This window comes from Nuphar pumila, chromosome 15 (genome assembly GCF_984573655.1).
Source record: "Nuphar pumila chromosome 15, dmNupPumi1.hap1.1, whole genome shotgun sequence".
NCBI lineage: Eukaryota > Viridiplantae > Streptophyta > Magnoliopsida > Nymphaeales > Nymphaeaceae > Nuphar > Nuphar pumila.
In genome coordinates, this window is record NC_143263.1 from 51517433 (window position 1) to 51535117 (window position 17685).

The window sequence follows — 17685 nt, forward strand, 5'->3', positions numbered from 1 at the left end:
AAGCATTAATTACATCCCATGACAAAAATGTAAATCTACTAAACAGAGTTCAAACAGAAAACACTGCATAACTGAGATCTCTTGACTACTTCCATATGTGACGCCCATGATACTCTGATTTAGTTGCTTCCTGAAAAATATTTAAAGTAGAAGGGTCAGACTCCCCTATCTGCGTAAGAAGCATTATATTCATATGTGGTGCTTAGTGTCCTGTGTACAAATATGTGCAACAACTGTAGATATAACTAGCATGGAAATTTATATCTATCTAAGGAAAAGATTATGCTTTCTAATTCATGATACAATGCAAAAGATAACTGAATTAAAGATACAATTATTCACATTAGCAAAATCTGTAGATTCTACAAGTTTTACGAAAGTCATATCAACAGTACACCATTCTTCAAGGATGAGTATTTCATTTAACTTAAATGATTTAATGTTTATCTTACTCTTACACTGTGGGTACGCACAGGCATAGACCTCGTAGCGGACCCAGACCATACGAGGGTCTATTATTTAATAACCCGTATGACTAGCCGTACGGATATCCAAAGGGCACGGTCAGTGACCGAGAAAGAAGTCCCCAATGGCTAGAACAAGTATTAGGATGCATTCTGTGACACTTCTGCAAAAGACTTGGATCTACCACCTAGGATACACTGGTAGTCCTGGCCCCTTAACTTCGTGGACTGGGGACCTGGTGAGACGCCTAGCTCTCATGAAAACAAGAATGTCCACAAAGTTTGTACCACCTACCCTCTCCAAGGTAGACCATGGGTCCAGTAACATACATCATCTCTCAGGTGTACCCAGAGCCCGCAGAATCCGGTAACATATATCGTCTTTCAGGTATACCCAAAATCTCAAAGGTTTTATGTTTTATATTTCACTTTCCAATTTCTTTATAACCAGGTGCGAGCTATCGCACTACGAGGGGTCCGGTAACATATACCTTCTTTCAGGTATACCCAGAGCCTCATATTTGATTTCTTAATTATTTTCCCATGCGATTCATTGCACCACAGAGGATTCTAAAAATCCCTAACCCGCCTTGGGGTTCCCACACATTAAATGTTCATATATATTTTTTTGTCAGGGTGCCATGAGAACCAATAAGATGGCATTTCTCAGAATATGGCTCGACTCGTAACCCACAGTCATCATCTAAGTTCGGAGCAAGGATGTATGTACTTGCCTCCCGTGTATCAAGCCACCCACGTGGCTTAATATATATATATATATATATATATATATATATATATATATATATATATATATATATATATATATATATATATATATATATATATTCCTAGAGACACCCACAGTGAAGTCACATGGACTTCACCCGACAGATCGGTGGTGTGGACACAGTAACGGAATCGTGATTCTGATATTTAGTGCAGCCTAGGAATAAACAACGGTGTCCTGACTAACATGAGTGGCTTAGCGACAAGGCCCTACGGCATAAATTTAGAAATGAATAAACTGTTACTTTTGTACGCTAAATCATATTTTCACATTTGAATGGATACTTTGTATTCACAATTGATTAGTAAGAGCATCACAATATCACAATCGTCAATATGAGGTCATGGTAGAAAATTATAGATAGCATCATCAACTCAATAAATTGTTAAACGTGACCGAAGTTACCCAGAATAGAAGGTTCAATCAGGGCATCATTTCTGGAATAACATACAGCTATGAGCACAAAGAGGACTGGACAACTGGCAGTCACTACCAATAATAAATATCCAACCAACAAGGTCCCACATTTGAACTTCATAAAGATATGGAAAAGAGTAAACAGTTTTGTAGTCTCAAAAAAATAATGTAAGAACCATGCATGTTGTTTAGAAGATCAGAATCATGGCACGCTGCACGCAACTCAAATACCTATTGCTGGCTAAAAAAAAATCATGCTTACAAGGCAGATTTGAATAAAACAATCTTAATATAGTACTCTGCCAATTTATATGTCCAGCCACTACTCACCTTAGGCTAGAACAAAATCCCACACAGTCAATTTTACATTGATAGATGTGAACACCCCAAATTTTTCAAAGATTTGCAAAAATGACCTTTTTGCCCCTAGTTCCATTTTCTGATAAAATCAAAGCTAAATTTCAATTGTTCTTCAGATTTTCTGGATTAAATTCCATATTGATATATTCAAAATCAATTCTGGATCCGAACCCAGTGTTTTAAATCCAAATCTGAGCCTCGTTGTCCGATTTCCAAATTAAAATTACAAAAATACCAAAAAATGGTTCTGAATGGTTCGGGCAGTTCATCCAGCACTCTATTGGATCCCTAACTCTGTATTTCTTGATTCGAGGCTTTAAACCTCAAACATTTTCTCAAAATCCAGATATAACCCCATTTTCTGAAGAAATCAAACCCAAAATTCTCAAAAAACCATTCTCTTTGTAAATATTTCTGAAAAATTATAAAAATGACTTTTAAATCCCTTGTTTTTCTTAGTTTCATAACTTTATATACTAAAATGAACAAAAAGAATAAAAAAGTCAAAAAGAAAAGAAAAATGCAAAAAATTGATAGAGTAAGCCTTTTATAAAAATCGTTTCTTTTAAAAACCCTTTTTTAGCAAATTTTCTTAAAAGGGCCTCCTTTTTGAAAAAATCGTGAAAAAAAAACAGATCCCATTACAAACCTTTTTAGGGTTTCTCTTTGAGAACCCTTGGGAAGAAGATGGATGGCCGGCTCTCTCTTTCTCTTGCACTCTTTCCCTCTCTCTGTTTCACCTCTCACGACCACCCATCAACAATGGGTCGATCCTCACCTCTCTCTCTCTCGTTCATCTCCAACTAAACGATCCTCCCGAAGCTTCTTCTTCCCCTTTAAAAGAGGCACGAAGGGGAAGGGTTCGACCACCGCGCTTCACCCCAGCATCCACTTTACCCTCCTTCACGATCTGCTCAAAATAGCTCATTTCCTCTCACCCTTCTGCAGATTTCAGTCTTCATCGGTCTTCCGGCTGCCAGGATCGGCTATTCATCTCATCTCCTTCATATCGGATATCCATCATCCGCCATTTCCCTTGATTCCTTTTGTGCATCGCGTTTCACCCTGCCTAGCATCTTCTCTTTCACGATCCGCGTCTTCCTCCTTCCACTTCCAGCTCTTTCTTCCTATTCCCTTGGTTTTCCCCCTTTTGATCGAAGGAAGCCGACGGATCTTGCAGTAACCAGTTTCATCGATCATCTCTCTCTCTCCCATCAGAATCCCTTTCTTTGTTCCCTCTTCCAGAGGAATCTGCGAGCAAAAGAAGGTCGGCGACTATATTGGAGAACCCTCGTTTAAGAAGCTTCTAAATTATCCTAAAGAAGTTGATCATTCCAGGTGGCTAAGAGGTAAAAGGTCATCTCTTTCCTCTTCTGGTATTGCTTGAGAATCTTCTTGTTGTTTCGCTATACCCCTTTCCTGATTTGTTCCAATTTTGCCTTTATTTTCCTTTTTTTTACTTCTTTCATGTCTTCTCTCCCTTTTTGTCCTTGTTGTTTACAATGCACTGATGGTGGGTTCGATCTGCCTATAAGCAGGATCGGCTCACCCCTCTATAAATAGCAATTGGAATTTCCTGATTCCAACATGTCCTTTTGGTATTTCCATTTACTTTTTTTTTTTGGTATGTAATAAGTCATTCTGTTGCGTTTGCTAACATTTTGGTATCATAGTCCATTTTCTTTATGATTTCCCTTTTGAGATATTCACCATGAAATAGCATATTCCTTTCAAATATGCAAGGGTGTCTCCGTTAAGGTGAGTTCAACATGATAGCACTCTATGTACACCTCATCATGTCCATTACATTTATTCTTTTCTCTTCATTTTACTGTTTACTTTGGTTCTATTATCTTTAGTTTATCATTTTTAGCATATATATTTCCCGTGTTGTCTTCATTATGATCCATGTAGTATGTGTCGATGCTTTATTATACGTCTTGTAAGAGACCACAATATTGTATCACGTTGCCATCTCAGTGGATCTGAATGGAGATGTTCTATTTGCTCCACTAAGCGTAATTCCCCTCGAAGTTGTCAACCCATCAGCAGAAATAGAAGGCACCCCCCCTGAATCCATAGCAGGTCTTGGGAAGTTGATAAAGTCATGATTATTTAAACTCAATAACGTGGATAAAATTACCAAATTCATTAGGTAGAAAGGCCATCCCTGAGAAATTAAAACTCATGACATTTGTTTTGCAACACCACCTAAGTTTGCTAGCAATAAGCAAAATCTCATCAAGCTCCATGACTAAAATCATTGTGGAGGAGCTCCCAGATTATATAAGATTCCTGTAAAATCTACACTGTAAATTCACATATCGTTTCAGTGTGTTTTCTTTTTGGTGCGATTTGGTGGAAGCCCATCTCATAGAAATAACCACATACAATTAGTTAGGATGGTCTATTAAATTATAAATCTTTGTCAAGAATCTTCATTATTCCAAATTTGATTTGCAAGTTTAATCCTTTGAAAAAAACCCAGTCCTCGCACGGGTCACTTCTCAAATCTTCAAATCTAAAGATCAAGCTCATTCGCAAGACTCAGTCTCATATTTGTTGTCTCTCAAAAAGTCTCAGATCTTAAATCAGGTCGTTAAATGAAAGGTTCCAGCTCCTTCGCTGGTCGTTAAATGAAAGGTCGCAGTTTTCACTAGTCGTTAAATGAAAGGTTCCAGCTCCTTCGCTGGTCGTTAAATGAAATGTCCCAGTTTTCATTGGTCGTTAAATGAAAGGTTCCAGCTCCTTCGTTGGTCGTTAAATGAAAGGTCCCAGTTTTCACTGGTTGTTAAATGAAAGGTTCCAGCTCCTTCGCTGGTCGTTAAATGAAATGTCTCAGTTTTCACTGATCGTTAAATGAAAGGTTCCAACTCCTTCGCTAGTTGTTAAATGAAATGTCCCAGTTTTCACTGGTCGTTAAATAAAAGGTTCTAGCTCCTTCGTTGGTCATTAAATGAAATGTCTCAGTTTTCACTGGTCGTTAAATGAAAAGTCCCAGCTACTTCGCTGGTCGTTAAATGAAATGTCCCAGTTTTCACTGGTCGTTAAATAAAAAGTCTCAGCTACTTCGCTGGTCATTAAATGAAATGTCCCAGTTTTCACTGGTCATTAAATAAAAAGTCTCAGCTATTTCGCTGGTCTTTAAATGAAATGTCCAAGTTTTCACTGGTCGTTAAATAAAAGGTTCCAGCTCCTTCGTTGGTCGTTAAATGAAATGTCTCAGTTTTCACTGATCGTTCAATGAAAGGTTTCAGCTCCTTCGCTGGTCGTTAAATGAAAGGTTCTAGCTCCTTCGCTGGTCGTTAAATAAAATGTCCCAGTTTTCACTGGTCGTTAAATGAAAGGTTCCAGCTCCTTCGCTGGTCGTTAAATGAAATGTCCCAGTTTTCATTGGTCGTTAAATGAAAGGTTTCAGCTCCTTCGCTGGTCATTAAATGAAATGTCCCAGTTCTCACTGGTCGTTAAATGAAAGGTTCCAGCTCCATCGATGGTCGTTAAATGAAATGTCTCATTTTTCACTGGTCGTTAAATGAAAGGTTCCAACTCCATCGCTGGTCGTTAAATGAAATGTCCCAGTTTTCACTGGTCGTTAAATGAAAGGTTCCAGCTCCTTCACTGGTCGTTAAATGAAATGTCCTAGTTTTCACTGGTCGTTAAATAAAAGGTTCCAACTCCTTCGCTGGTCGTTAAATGAAATGTCCCAGTTTTCACTGGTCGTTAAATGAAAAGTCCCAGCTACTTCGCTGGTCATTAAATGAAATGTCCCATTTTCACTGGTCGTTAAATAAAAAGTCCCAGCTACTTCGCTGGTCGTTAAATGAAATGTCCCAGTTTTCACTAGTCATTAAATAAAAAGTCCCAGCTACTTCGCTGGTCGTTGAATAAAAAGTCTCAGCTACTTCGCTGGTCATTAAATGAAATGTCCCAGTTTTCACTGGTCGTTAAATAAAAAGTTCCAGGTACTTCGCTGGTCGTTAAATGAAAGGTCCCAATTTTCATTGGTCGTTAAATGAAAGATTTCAGCTCCTTCGCTGGTTGTTAAATGAAAGGTTCCAGTTTTCACTGGTCATTAAATCGAAAATTCAGTCTTCACTGGTTGTTAAATCAAAAGTCCAAGCTCCTTCGCTGGCCGTTAAATAAAAAGTCCCAGTTTTACTGGTCGGAATTTTCAAAATCAAAAAATTCAACTCAAGGTCTCATCAAAATCTATATTGAATGATTATTTCACAAAGAATTCTCGAAAACTTTGCCAATTTGCTAAAAATATCGTTGATTCCAATATTCTTACTGCACAAAAGAATCACCTTAGATTACCTCTAGTATTCCCTCCAAAAAGGTGAAACTCTTTGCGAAAAAGGGATAAAATTCAGATCTTTTCTCCGTTGATCAATCAAAAGGATGAAAGAAATATCCTCGGTATGATTAGCAAAAGAAATATTCAATGAGGTTGAAAAGCCAGAAGAGAATTGATATTGATCATAGCTATGGCGCATGTTTAAAGACGGCTATCTGGCAATCAGGCAGTGGAAACATCTTGAGCGATAAAAAGAATCTACTCAATCCATATCTTTACATTCATTTAAAGTTGCAATCAAATATATGCAAAAGGGATCTCTCAATTGTCATCAAGCTGAAGACGAATAGGCGAGCTAGACCCCCGGGGCCAAAGAGGATTTGGATCATCTTTGAGATGAAGGAGTTTGTGACGGATCCTTCCAGGGAAAGTTCAGATCACCATCGAGATGAAGGCGAATGTGATGAACCTACCGACAAACCCCAAATGATATTTGATTTCTGCTATCATTTAAAGACCTTTTGAGCCAATATCATCAATAGAATTCCTGAGATAAAAGAAGAATCGGAACATCTCCAAGATGAAGGAGTTTGTGACGTACCCTTCCCCAAAAAAGAGAGAAAAGTCAGAGCACATCCAAATGAAAGATGATGTAAAAACCCAAGAAAGCTCAAAGACTCAAAGAGGGTGCAAGAAGATTATCATGGGAAAACACCCAGATATCAAACTGCCGAAATTGCCAGAAGTCATCTTTTCTTATGCAAAATTCTTTTATCAACATCTTTTCACTACTTGCTTTTATGAAATTAAGAATATTTCTTCTCTTCTCATATCAAGGAAATGGATAGCTTCCTTGAAGAAAATCATCAGCGCTAAAATTTTTGAATTTAACTCTTAAGACTGAGAAGTTAACCTCGTTGGAGGAAATACTCTAGGTAAAGAGAGGGAATGTCTTTTGCACATACGTGCACATTTTCAAGCGTTTGAATCAACTACAATTTTATCTTATTGGCAAAAAATTCCAGCTATTCCAAGAATGAAATAAATATTCAATATCCATTTTGATGCAACCTAACGCTGTTTATATCTTCCAAAAGAGTTGCCTTATCCAGTTGAAGTATCTCTTCATGTCCCATCACAGTTTCTTCATCCGAGGATTCCGTATGGTTGCTCCCACTCAGATTAAAGGTCAAAACCTGTATTTTCTGTGAAAGGTCATCAATTAAAAAAAAAAAAAAGTTGATTCAGTCTCAGCAATGAGACGTCCAAGATCATCCCTTTTCCAAGCTTTAGGGAACTCCATTTTTCCCCTTTTCGCGAACCCCTTTCGGATTTGTTCGTCCAAACTCCGAAGGTCCCATCATGGTTTCTTCATTCGAAGATTCCATTTGGTCGTCCCCTTAAGGTTAAGGGTTAAGCCTGAACCTCGCCCCTCGAGGCATCTTCCTTTTTTAGGTTTTGGTTAAACCTGAATCTCGTTCCAATGAGTTTTCTCGTTTTAACGAGGTGTGTTTTCTTCCAGTCCCATCATGGTTTCTCCCCACATAGGAATCTATGTTTTGTATATCCATCCAGGAAAGGGTCATACTTGAGTTTCATCTCACGAGGCATTTCTCTTAAAAAAATCCCATTGAGGTCTGCTTATATTTCTTTCTCCATCCAAATTATCTTGATATATCTTCGTCCCACCCAGGTTAAGGGCTAAACCTGAGTCATTCCTAAAGTTTATCTTGTATCACCCATGAGACTTGATCAAAATTCTTATCTTTCATCATTTCGGGATTTTCGCCCAAAATCCCATCACGTTTTCCTTATTTTTATTATTCAATCATGTCATTTTCGAGGATTTCGTCTCCCCAAAGTCATTCAGGATAAGGTTTTAAGCTTGAAATCACCTCTTTTCAAATAAATTCTCCCACACTTAGTTCAGATCTGCTGACTGGGGCATTTTTCAAAATTTGGAGTGTTTTCTTTGCCACTAAGATCGACTTTCAACCGGCTTAGTAGCAAAGAGAGGGGCATATGTGAACACCCCAAAAATTTCAAAATATTGTAAATATTCCCTTTTTTGCCCTTTGCCCCCATTTTCTGGGTAATTGAGTCAGTTTTAAATCTAAATTCTATTTTATTTCTCAAATTTTGTTAAAATTAAATTCATTTTACATATCTGATTCAATTTCGGGTCCGGATTCAGATAAAAGATTCAAATCTGAGCTTCGTTGTCCAATTTTTAAACCAAATTCTCAAAATTACCAAAATAACTTTTGAAAACTCAGACACTTCGTCCGGTATCCGTTTGGATCCATCGTGTTATATTCCTCGATTCAAGGTTTAAAACTTGAATATTTTCTCAAAACTTGGGTCCAAACCCATTTTCAGAAGAAATTTCCCCAAAATGGCCTTGAATTCTCAGAAAAACACCTTTTTGTAAATATTTCTCAGAAAAATACAAAAAGATAGTTTTAAATCTTTGTTTTCTCATAAATTTTAGGGTTTTATTCTAAAAATATCAAAAAAATATAGAAATGAAGAAAAGAACAAAAAATAAAAAAAAAATATAGAAAAGAAAAAAATAAGTTTTTTTTTGAAAACTTCCTTTTGGAAAACATCTTCTAGAACCATTTTTTTGAAAGAACTTTTAAAAAGGACAACTCTTTTGAAAATCTTAAAAAAAAACAGTTCATCTTTTTTTATAAAAAGCTTTTAACGAAAAATCTTAGGGTTTCAAGAACCCTCTCGAACCCTCTCTCTGGCCTTCTCCCTCTCTCGCCCGAACCCTCCATGACCAACCCCTCCCCATGTGCGACCTCCTCTCCATCGCCCTCCGATCCTCCATGGCCTCCATCTCCCGTTCATCCCCAACCGAATTCCTCTCTCTCAAACTCTTATCTTCCTCTTTAAAAGGGGAGCACGCAGGGGAAGCAAGGATCCATCATCCACCCTCTCGAAGCATCCATTACAATCCATCGTCCTCATCCCCTTTCACAGTTATCTTTCTTCCCCTCTTGTTCTTCCTCTTTCCCTCTTCTTCTTCTTCTTCACTAATAGATAATTCCAACAATGGAACAAACGAGAGCTCCCTTCCCCAGCTGTGAACACCCCAAAATTTTCAAAATCTTTTAAATATTCCCTTCTTGCGCCTAAATTCATCTTTTGAGCAAAATGAGCCATTTTTTAATCTAAATTCCAGTTCATTTCTCAAGTTTTACTAAAATTAAATACATTCTATATGTTTAAATTGATTTCGGATCTGAATCCATTGTCCAGATCCAAATCTGAGTCTCATTATCCAAATTTTAAAATAAAATTACAGAAAATACCAAAAATAGTTTTTAAATGGCTCGGACAATCCATCCGACATCTGTTTGGATCCATCACGTATATTTATCGATTTGAGTTTCAAAAACTCGAACATTTTCTTAAAAACTCGGGTCCAAACCCATTCTTCTAGAAAAATTTCTCCGAAATGGTCTGAAATTCTTAGAAAAATACTTTTGTAGGTATTTCTCAGAAAAATACAAAAAAATTAGTGTTTAATCTTTGTTCTCGTGTAAACACTTAGTTTTTGTTCCAAAAATACAAAAAATGGAAAAATCATGCAAAAAACCAAAAAAATAAAAAAAACTACGAGAAAAATAAGTGATTTTTAAAGATTTTGCCAAAAACCTCATTTTGAGCCATTTTATAAAAATCTTAAAAGAGGGAATCCTTCTTTTGGAAATTTGGAAAAGAGACAACGGCCTATTTCCCGCGCATCTTCCCTCTCGCTTGCCTACCCTCCATCTTCAAAACAACCTCTTCTCCCTCAACCTCTCATCTTCAACAGCCCCTCTCTCTCGAATGCTCCTCCCATTCTTTAAAAGGGGAGCACGCAGGAGAGAGAAGGGATCCATCGTCGACCCCTCCATCCTCTTCTTCTTGATCTGTCTCCTACCTCTCCATCGCATCCTTACCTCACCACTTGACGATTCCTTTCGGATCTCTTTCTTCTTCTTTCATTTTCTGGTTTCTTCCCTTTTATCAATCGACCCTTTTCCTCTGGTGCATCTCTCTGGTCTTTTCTGAAGCTGCTGAAGAGAGCTATCCTCCCTCTTCCAAACTCCCTGCAGCAATCAGTTCCTCCTTCTATCAACGAATCTGGTAAGCATTCATCTCTTACGTTTTATTTTCCTTTTAGTTTTTTTTTTTTCTGATCTTGGTCCCATTTACGCACCAATGGTGGTGTCGAATTGCTTATGCAATCTTGACCCATCCCTGTGCAACATTAAATGGAACATTGATGTTCCCACAGTTTCTTTCTGATCTTATTCTATTTTGTATTTTTTTTCCCTTCTTCTTTTCTTTTCATTGATTGCCGAGCTCCCTGTATTCATTTGCATTCATTGCATATTAGATTCAGTATTTTTCCAACATCCTGTTCTTCCCCTTTTGCTAATTATCTCTGAATCCCTTCGTCCCTAAGCATTTGTTATATCTAATTTTTTTTTTTTATATATACATAAGTTTCGATTTCCATTTCTGAACTTATATACTCATTCTAGCTTTAGATTTATATTCTAGGCTTCATCTCACACATCACACTGAACATGGTAGATTAGTATTAGTGTCACTGCATCCCTATCGGTGCCATTGTGTCTCGGATTGACTCATTCATCAATGTCGTTGCTCGCTGGACATCCATCCCCATCGTATAAGCAAGTCGTTTATGTTGGTTCTCCACCATCTGGTGTTCAGAGTATAAGTGATAAATCAGAAATGTCTGAATTGCGTTACGCAACAGCCATCTAGGGGTAACTCAAGGGAAGGATCGAAAACCATATCCAGGCTAATAGATATTGTATTGGTTTCCCATGTTTATCGATTTCATGCAACACTATGCCCTGGTTTCCCAGCTACTTCGCTGGTCGTTAAATGAAAGGTCCTAGTTTTTACTGGTCGTTAAATGAAATGTTCCAACTCCTTCGTTGGTCGTTAAATAAAATGTCCCAGCTACTTCGCTGGTCGTTAAATGAAAGGTTCCAGCTACTTCGCTAGTCGTTAAATGAAAAGTCCCAATCTTTTAAATGAAAGGTTCCAGCTACTTCGCTGGTCGTTAAATGAAAGGTCCCGGTTTTTACTGGTCATTAAATGAAATGTCCCAGCTACTTCGTTGGTCGTTAAATGAAAGGTTCCAACTCCTTCGCTGGTTGTTAAATGAAATATCTCAGTTTGCTAGTCAGAATGTCCAAAATCATAAATTGCAACTAAAGGTTGCATCAAAATCTATATTGGGTAAGTAGTTCACATAGAAGTCATGAAAAATTTGCCAATTTGCTAAAAGTATCTGTTGATTCCAATATTCTTAAATGCACAAAAGAATCACCTTTGATTACCTCTAATATTCTTTCCAAAAGGGTAAAACTTTTTCACGAGAAAGAGGTAAAATTCAAATCTTTTTCCTGTTGATCAACCAAAAGGATGAGAGAAATATCCTTGGTATGATTGGCGAAAGAATATTCGATGACATTGAAAAGCCAGAAGCAAATTGATATTGATCATGGCTATGGCGCGTGTTTAAAGATGATTTTCTGGCAATCAGACAGTGGAAATATCCTGAGCTACAAAAAACCCACTTAATCCATATCTTCTCATTCTAAAGTTGCAATCAAATATCTGCAAAAGGGATCTCTCAATTGTCGTCAAGATGAAGGCGAATTAAGCGAGTAGACCCCCGGGGCCAAAGAAGATTTGGATCATCTACCCAGATGAAGGAGTTTGTGAAGGATCCTTCCAAGGAAAGTTCAGATCACCATCGAGATGAAGGCGAGTGTGACGGACCTACCGACAAACCCTAAATGATATTTGATTTCTACTATCATCTAAAGACCTTTGAGCCAATACCATCATATATAATCCCTGAGAAAATGAAGGATCGGAACTTCTCCAAGATGAAGGAGTTTGTGACGTACCCTTCCCTGAAAAAGAGAGAAAAGTCAGGAACATCCAAAATGAAGGATGATGTAAAAGCCCGAAAAAGTTCAATGACTCAAAAAGAGTGCAATAAGATCATCATGGGAAAAACACCCAGATGTCAAACTGCCTAAATTGCCAGAAGTCATCTTTTCTTATGCGAAATTCTTTTATCAATATCTGTTCACTACTTGCTTTTATGAAATGGAGAATATTTCTTCTCTTCTCATATCAGGGAAATGAATAACTTCCTTGAAGAAAATCATCAACGCTAAAATTTTTGAATTTGACTCTTAAGACCGAGAAGTTAACCTCGTTGGAGGAAATACTCTAGGTAAAAGAGGGAATATCTTTGCACACATATGCACATTTTCAAGCATTGAAGTCAACTATAAATTCATCTTATTGGCAAAATTTTCTAGATATCCTCAAAATGAAATAAATATTCAATATCCATTTTGGTGCAATCTAGCGTTGTTTATATCTTCCAGAAGAGTTACCCCATTCAGTTGAAGTATGTCTTCTGTCCCATCACGGTTTCGAGAAATCCGTATGGTTGTTCCCACTCAGGTTAAGGGTCAAAACCTGTACTTCCTGCTAGAGGTCATTAAATTCAAAAGCTATTTCAGTCTCAGCCATGAGACGCCCAAGATCATCCCTTTTCCAAGCTTTAAAGAACCCCACTTCCTCCTTTCGTAAACCCCTTTCGGATTTGTTCATCCAAAACTCCGAAGGTCCCATTCTGGTCTCTTCACTCAAGGATTCTAGTTGGTCGTCCCCTTCAGGTTAAGGGTTAAGCCTGAACCTCGTGCATCGAGGTACCTTCCCTTTTCAGGTTTGGGTTAAACCTGAGTCTCGTTTCGACGAGGTGTTTTCCTCCAGTCCCATCATGGTTCTTCCCATCGAGGAATCCGTGCTTCATATATCCATCCAAGATAGGATTCTACTTGAGATTCATCTCATGAGGCATTTTCCAAAAATGTCCCATCAGGGTCCTCACATATTCCTTTCCCCATTTAGGTTATCTTGAGATATCTTCATCCCATCTAGGTTAAGGGCTAAACCTGAGTCGTTCCAAAGGCTGATCTCGCCTCACCCATAAGACTCGATCAAACTTCTTACCTTTCATCATTTCGGGATCTTCACCCGAAGTCCCATCACGATTTCCTCATTCTTTACTCAATCATATCATTTTCGTGGATTTCGTCTTCTCAAAGCCATTCAGGATAAGGTTTTAAGCCTGAAAAACCATCTTTTCAAAATAATTCTTCCACACCCAGTTCAGATCTGCTGACTGGGGCATTTTTCAAAATTTGGAGTGTTTTCTTTGCCACTAAGCTCGGCTTTCAACCGGCTTAGTAGTAAAGAGGGGCATCTGTGAACACCTCAAATTTTTCAAAATCTTTTAAATATTCCATTCTTGCCCCTAAATTCATCTTTTGAGCAAAATGAGCCATTTTTTTAATCTAAATTCTAGTTCATTTCTCAAGTTTTACTAAAATTAAATTCATTCTATATGTTTAAATTGATTTCAGATCTGGATCCATTATCCAAATCCAAATCTGAGTCTCATTATCCAAATTTTAAAATAAAATTACAAAAAATACCAAAAATAGTTTTTAAATGGCTCGGACAATCCATCCGACATCCGTTTGGATCCATCATGTATATTTATCGATTCGAGTTTCAAAAACTCGAACATTTTCTCAAAAACTCGGGTCCAAACCCATTCTTCTAGAAAACTTTCCCCGAAATGGTCTGAAATTCTTAGAAAAATACTTTTGTAGGTATTTCTCAGAAAAATACAAAAAAATTAGTGTTTAATCTTTGTTCTCGTGTAAACACTTAGTTTTTGTTCCAAAAATACAAAAAATGGAAAAATCATGCAAAAAACCAAAAAAATCGGAAAAACTATAAGAAAAATAAGTGATTTTTAAAGATTTTGCCAAAAACCTTATTTTGAGCCATTTTATAAAAATCTTAAAAGAGGGAATCCTTCTTTTGGAAATTTGGAAAAGAGACAACAGCCTCTTTCCCGCGCATCTTCTCTCTCGCTTGCCTACCCTCCATCTTCAAAACAACCACTTCTCCCTCAACCTCTCATCTTCAACAACCCCTCTCTCTCGAATGCTCCTCCCATTCTTTAAAAGGGGAGCATGCAGAAGAGAGAAGGGATCCATCGTCGACCCCTCCATCCTCTTCTTCTTGATCCGTCTTCTACCTCTCCATCGCATCCTTACCTCACCACTTGATGATTCCTTTCGGATCTCTTTCTTCTTCTTTCATTTTCTGGTTTCTTCCCTTTTATCAATCGACCCGTTTCCTCTGGTGCATCTCTCTGGTCTTTCTTGAAGCTGCTGAAGAGAGCTATCCTCCCTCTTCCAAACTCCCTGCAGCAATCAGTTCCTCCTTCGATCAACGAATCTGGTAAGCATTCATCTCTTACATTTTATTTTCCGTTCAGTTTTTTTTTTCTGATCTTGGTCTCATTTACGCACCAATGGTGGTGTCGAATTGCTTATGCAATCTTGACCCATCCCTGTGCAACATTAAATGGAACGTTCATGTTCCCACAGTTTCTTTCTGATCTTATTCTATTTTGTATTTTTTTTCCCTTCTTCTTTTCTTTTCATTGATTGCCGAGCTCCCTGTATTCATTTGCATTCATTGCATATTAGATTCAGTATTTTTCCAACATCCTGTTCTTCCCCTTTTGCTAATTATCTCTGAATCCCTTTGTCCCTAAGCATTTGTTATATCTAATTTTTTTTTTATATACATAACTTTTGATTTCCATTTCTGAACTTATATACTCATTCTAGCTTTAGATTTATATTCTAGGCTTCATCTCATACATCACACTGAGCATGGTAGATTAGTATTAGTGTCACTGCATCCCTATCGGTGCCATTGTGTCTCGGATTGACTCATTCATCAATGTCGTTGCTCGCTAGACATCCATCCCCATCGTATAAGCAAGTCGTTTCTGTTGGTTCTCCACCATCTGGTGTTTTGAGTATAAGTGATAAATCAGAAATGTCTGACTTGCGTTACGCAGCAGCCATCTAGGGGTAACTCCAGGGAAGGATCGAAAACCATATCCAGGCTAATAGATACTGTATTGGTTTCCCATGTTTATCGATTTCATGCAACACTATGCCCTCGGCTTCCTGAGATCAGAAGTCAATTCGATCTGGGATTGTGGGGCATCAATAGTGCTGGATTGCAGGAGGCCAATTCCATTTTCATTCAGGGAATTTTGCAGCAACAATGCCTAACTCGTGGATTTCATTCTTGAATCGCTGTGAGGATACCATAAAGCATGGTACAAGGTCCGGTGCATGGCCTTTCTGCAGGAAATTTCTTCATTAACCTTGTGTTTCTGAATGTTCTCTGTTTGCCTAATAGATTTCCGATTAGTGCAAATGGATTTTTCTTTTTTTTTAGATCAGGTCCTTGATTTACCATTTACCTGCCACTTCAAAAACCAAGACTGGAGTTGTGGCAAAATCCAAAGCTGGTTCTATTTACTGGACTTGCTGAAAAGATGTTTTGTTTTCAACTCGTTGGTTTTATGCAGATCGCCCATATGATGTAACCCAATCACCTTTGTGTCTATTGCATTTTCTGAACCTGGGATCATGCTTCTGAAAATTGACGTGTTTATATGATGTTATTGGGAGCTAATCGTTTGGAAAGCTGTAAATTTAAGCTTGAATCATTCACCCTGCTATAGTATGACATCTCTTGTTAGATAATGTACATTTTTTTTCTTCTTTATCTTCATGATACTGATTCTTATGGGCCTAAAATCCGCATCAATGTGAATCCAAGTTTATTTACTGCAAGCACTAAGATGGTGCACCAGTAAAGGGGCTTCCTGTTTTGTCAGTAAGGACCATTTCACAGGAACCAGCATATTGAAATCAAGCTGTTATCGATTTACCACATCTGCAAAACAGTTACCAAGATATGGAAATGGCTCAGGCAAACATTAGCTACAACAGATAAAAAGCAGGAGTGTCATAGAGCTGACAAAAGGAACAATGTCATGCGTAGGTCATCTCCAACAAGGCAGGCTCTTCAAGATAAAATTGCAAAGCTTCAGATCATAGAGCAGATTAAGAATATGTATGTGTCAGATGAATAATCTGGTGTTTAATTCCATGCAGGCCAAGACTCTCATCAATGCCTCTGTACCATACATATCGAGCTTTCCAGAGACCAAGGAATTCAATACCATTTGCTTTCAGCCAAACTCAGGTAAATTAGAGATTCGTGTTATTGTCCTGGAGAGGGTCCCTAATCCAAACAAGCATATAATAACAAGGAAGCTCATACTGGACAGCCTAAGGTTAGTAGAAATTTAAGTGGGTATAATCTTGTTGTATATGGGATCTTGAAAGCACCATTCTAAAAAGGGCAAATGACAAAATCACCTTGATTCGCCCCATTGCATATGTGTTTGTTTGTGCATAATGGATATATCTCATGTGTTAGTTATATATTACATATGTTTAGTTTTACATATTAAATACATTACATAGGTTAGTCTTTCGCATATTGGCCACATCATATATTGTAATTTGCATGTATTATAACATTCATTAAACATTAATGTACTCTTTCATATACCATGATAGATTAGTTTTTGTGTATTTATACTTTGTTTAATTAATTGTGTCTCATTTCCGCAGTTTCATCATGTACATTGTCCACTGCTGCATATACATATCTCTTGCATTCAGTTTCCCTGCACATTTCCACTCACCTGTTAGTCACATCTGCATATGCTGTAAGCATTCACTGCAAAACACACTATTCAATATCAGCCTCCCCAATACCCACATGCTCTGCACCCCAGCTGTCCATTACCTTTTGCTTACTTTACATCCCACCTTCTGGCAGCTATGCTGCTATTCACCTGTACAGCCATTGCTGTATTCCTGCACTTCCCCTGTACACAACTCATAGCTCCAGCCATGCAACATTTTGCCACTGCATTCAACTTCCCATCCGTATGCTTCCACATCCACCAGCCGCGTCTTGGCACTAGTTATAGTGACATCATATATCCACTGTACCATCCTTTCAGCCACACATGATTTCACATTTGCATTTCTTATAAACCACCTTTACTCACATAACACCATTTATTCACTTACCACACTACTGCACTAGTATCTTGTGTTTTCCTGCAATTAGCACTTCTGCACCTAAACTTCATTTGCTACATTTGCACCTCATCTTGCATTGTTACAACATATCCCCAATGGCTTCATTTACCTATTCCTCCATCCCTTGCCACTACCACAACATATATCCTCATCATTTCATCAATCACCTATTCTACATTCATATTATATGTATATATACATACATATATATATACATGTATATATATATAT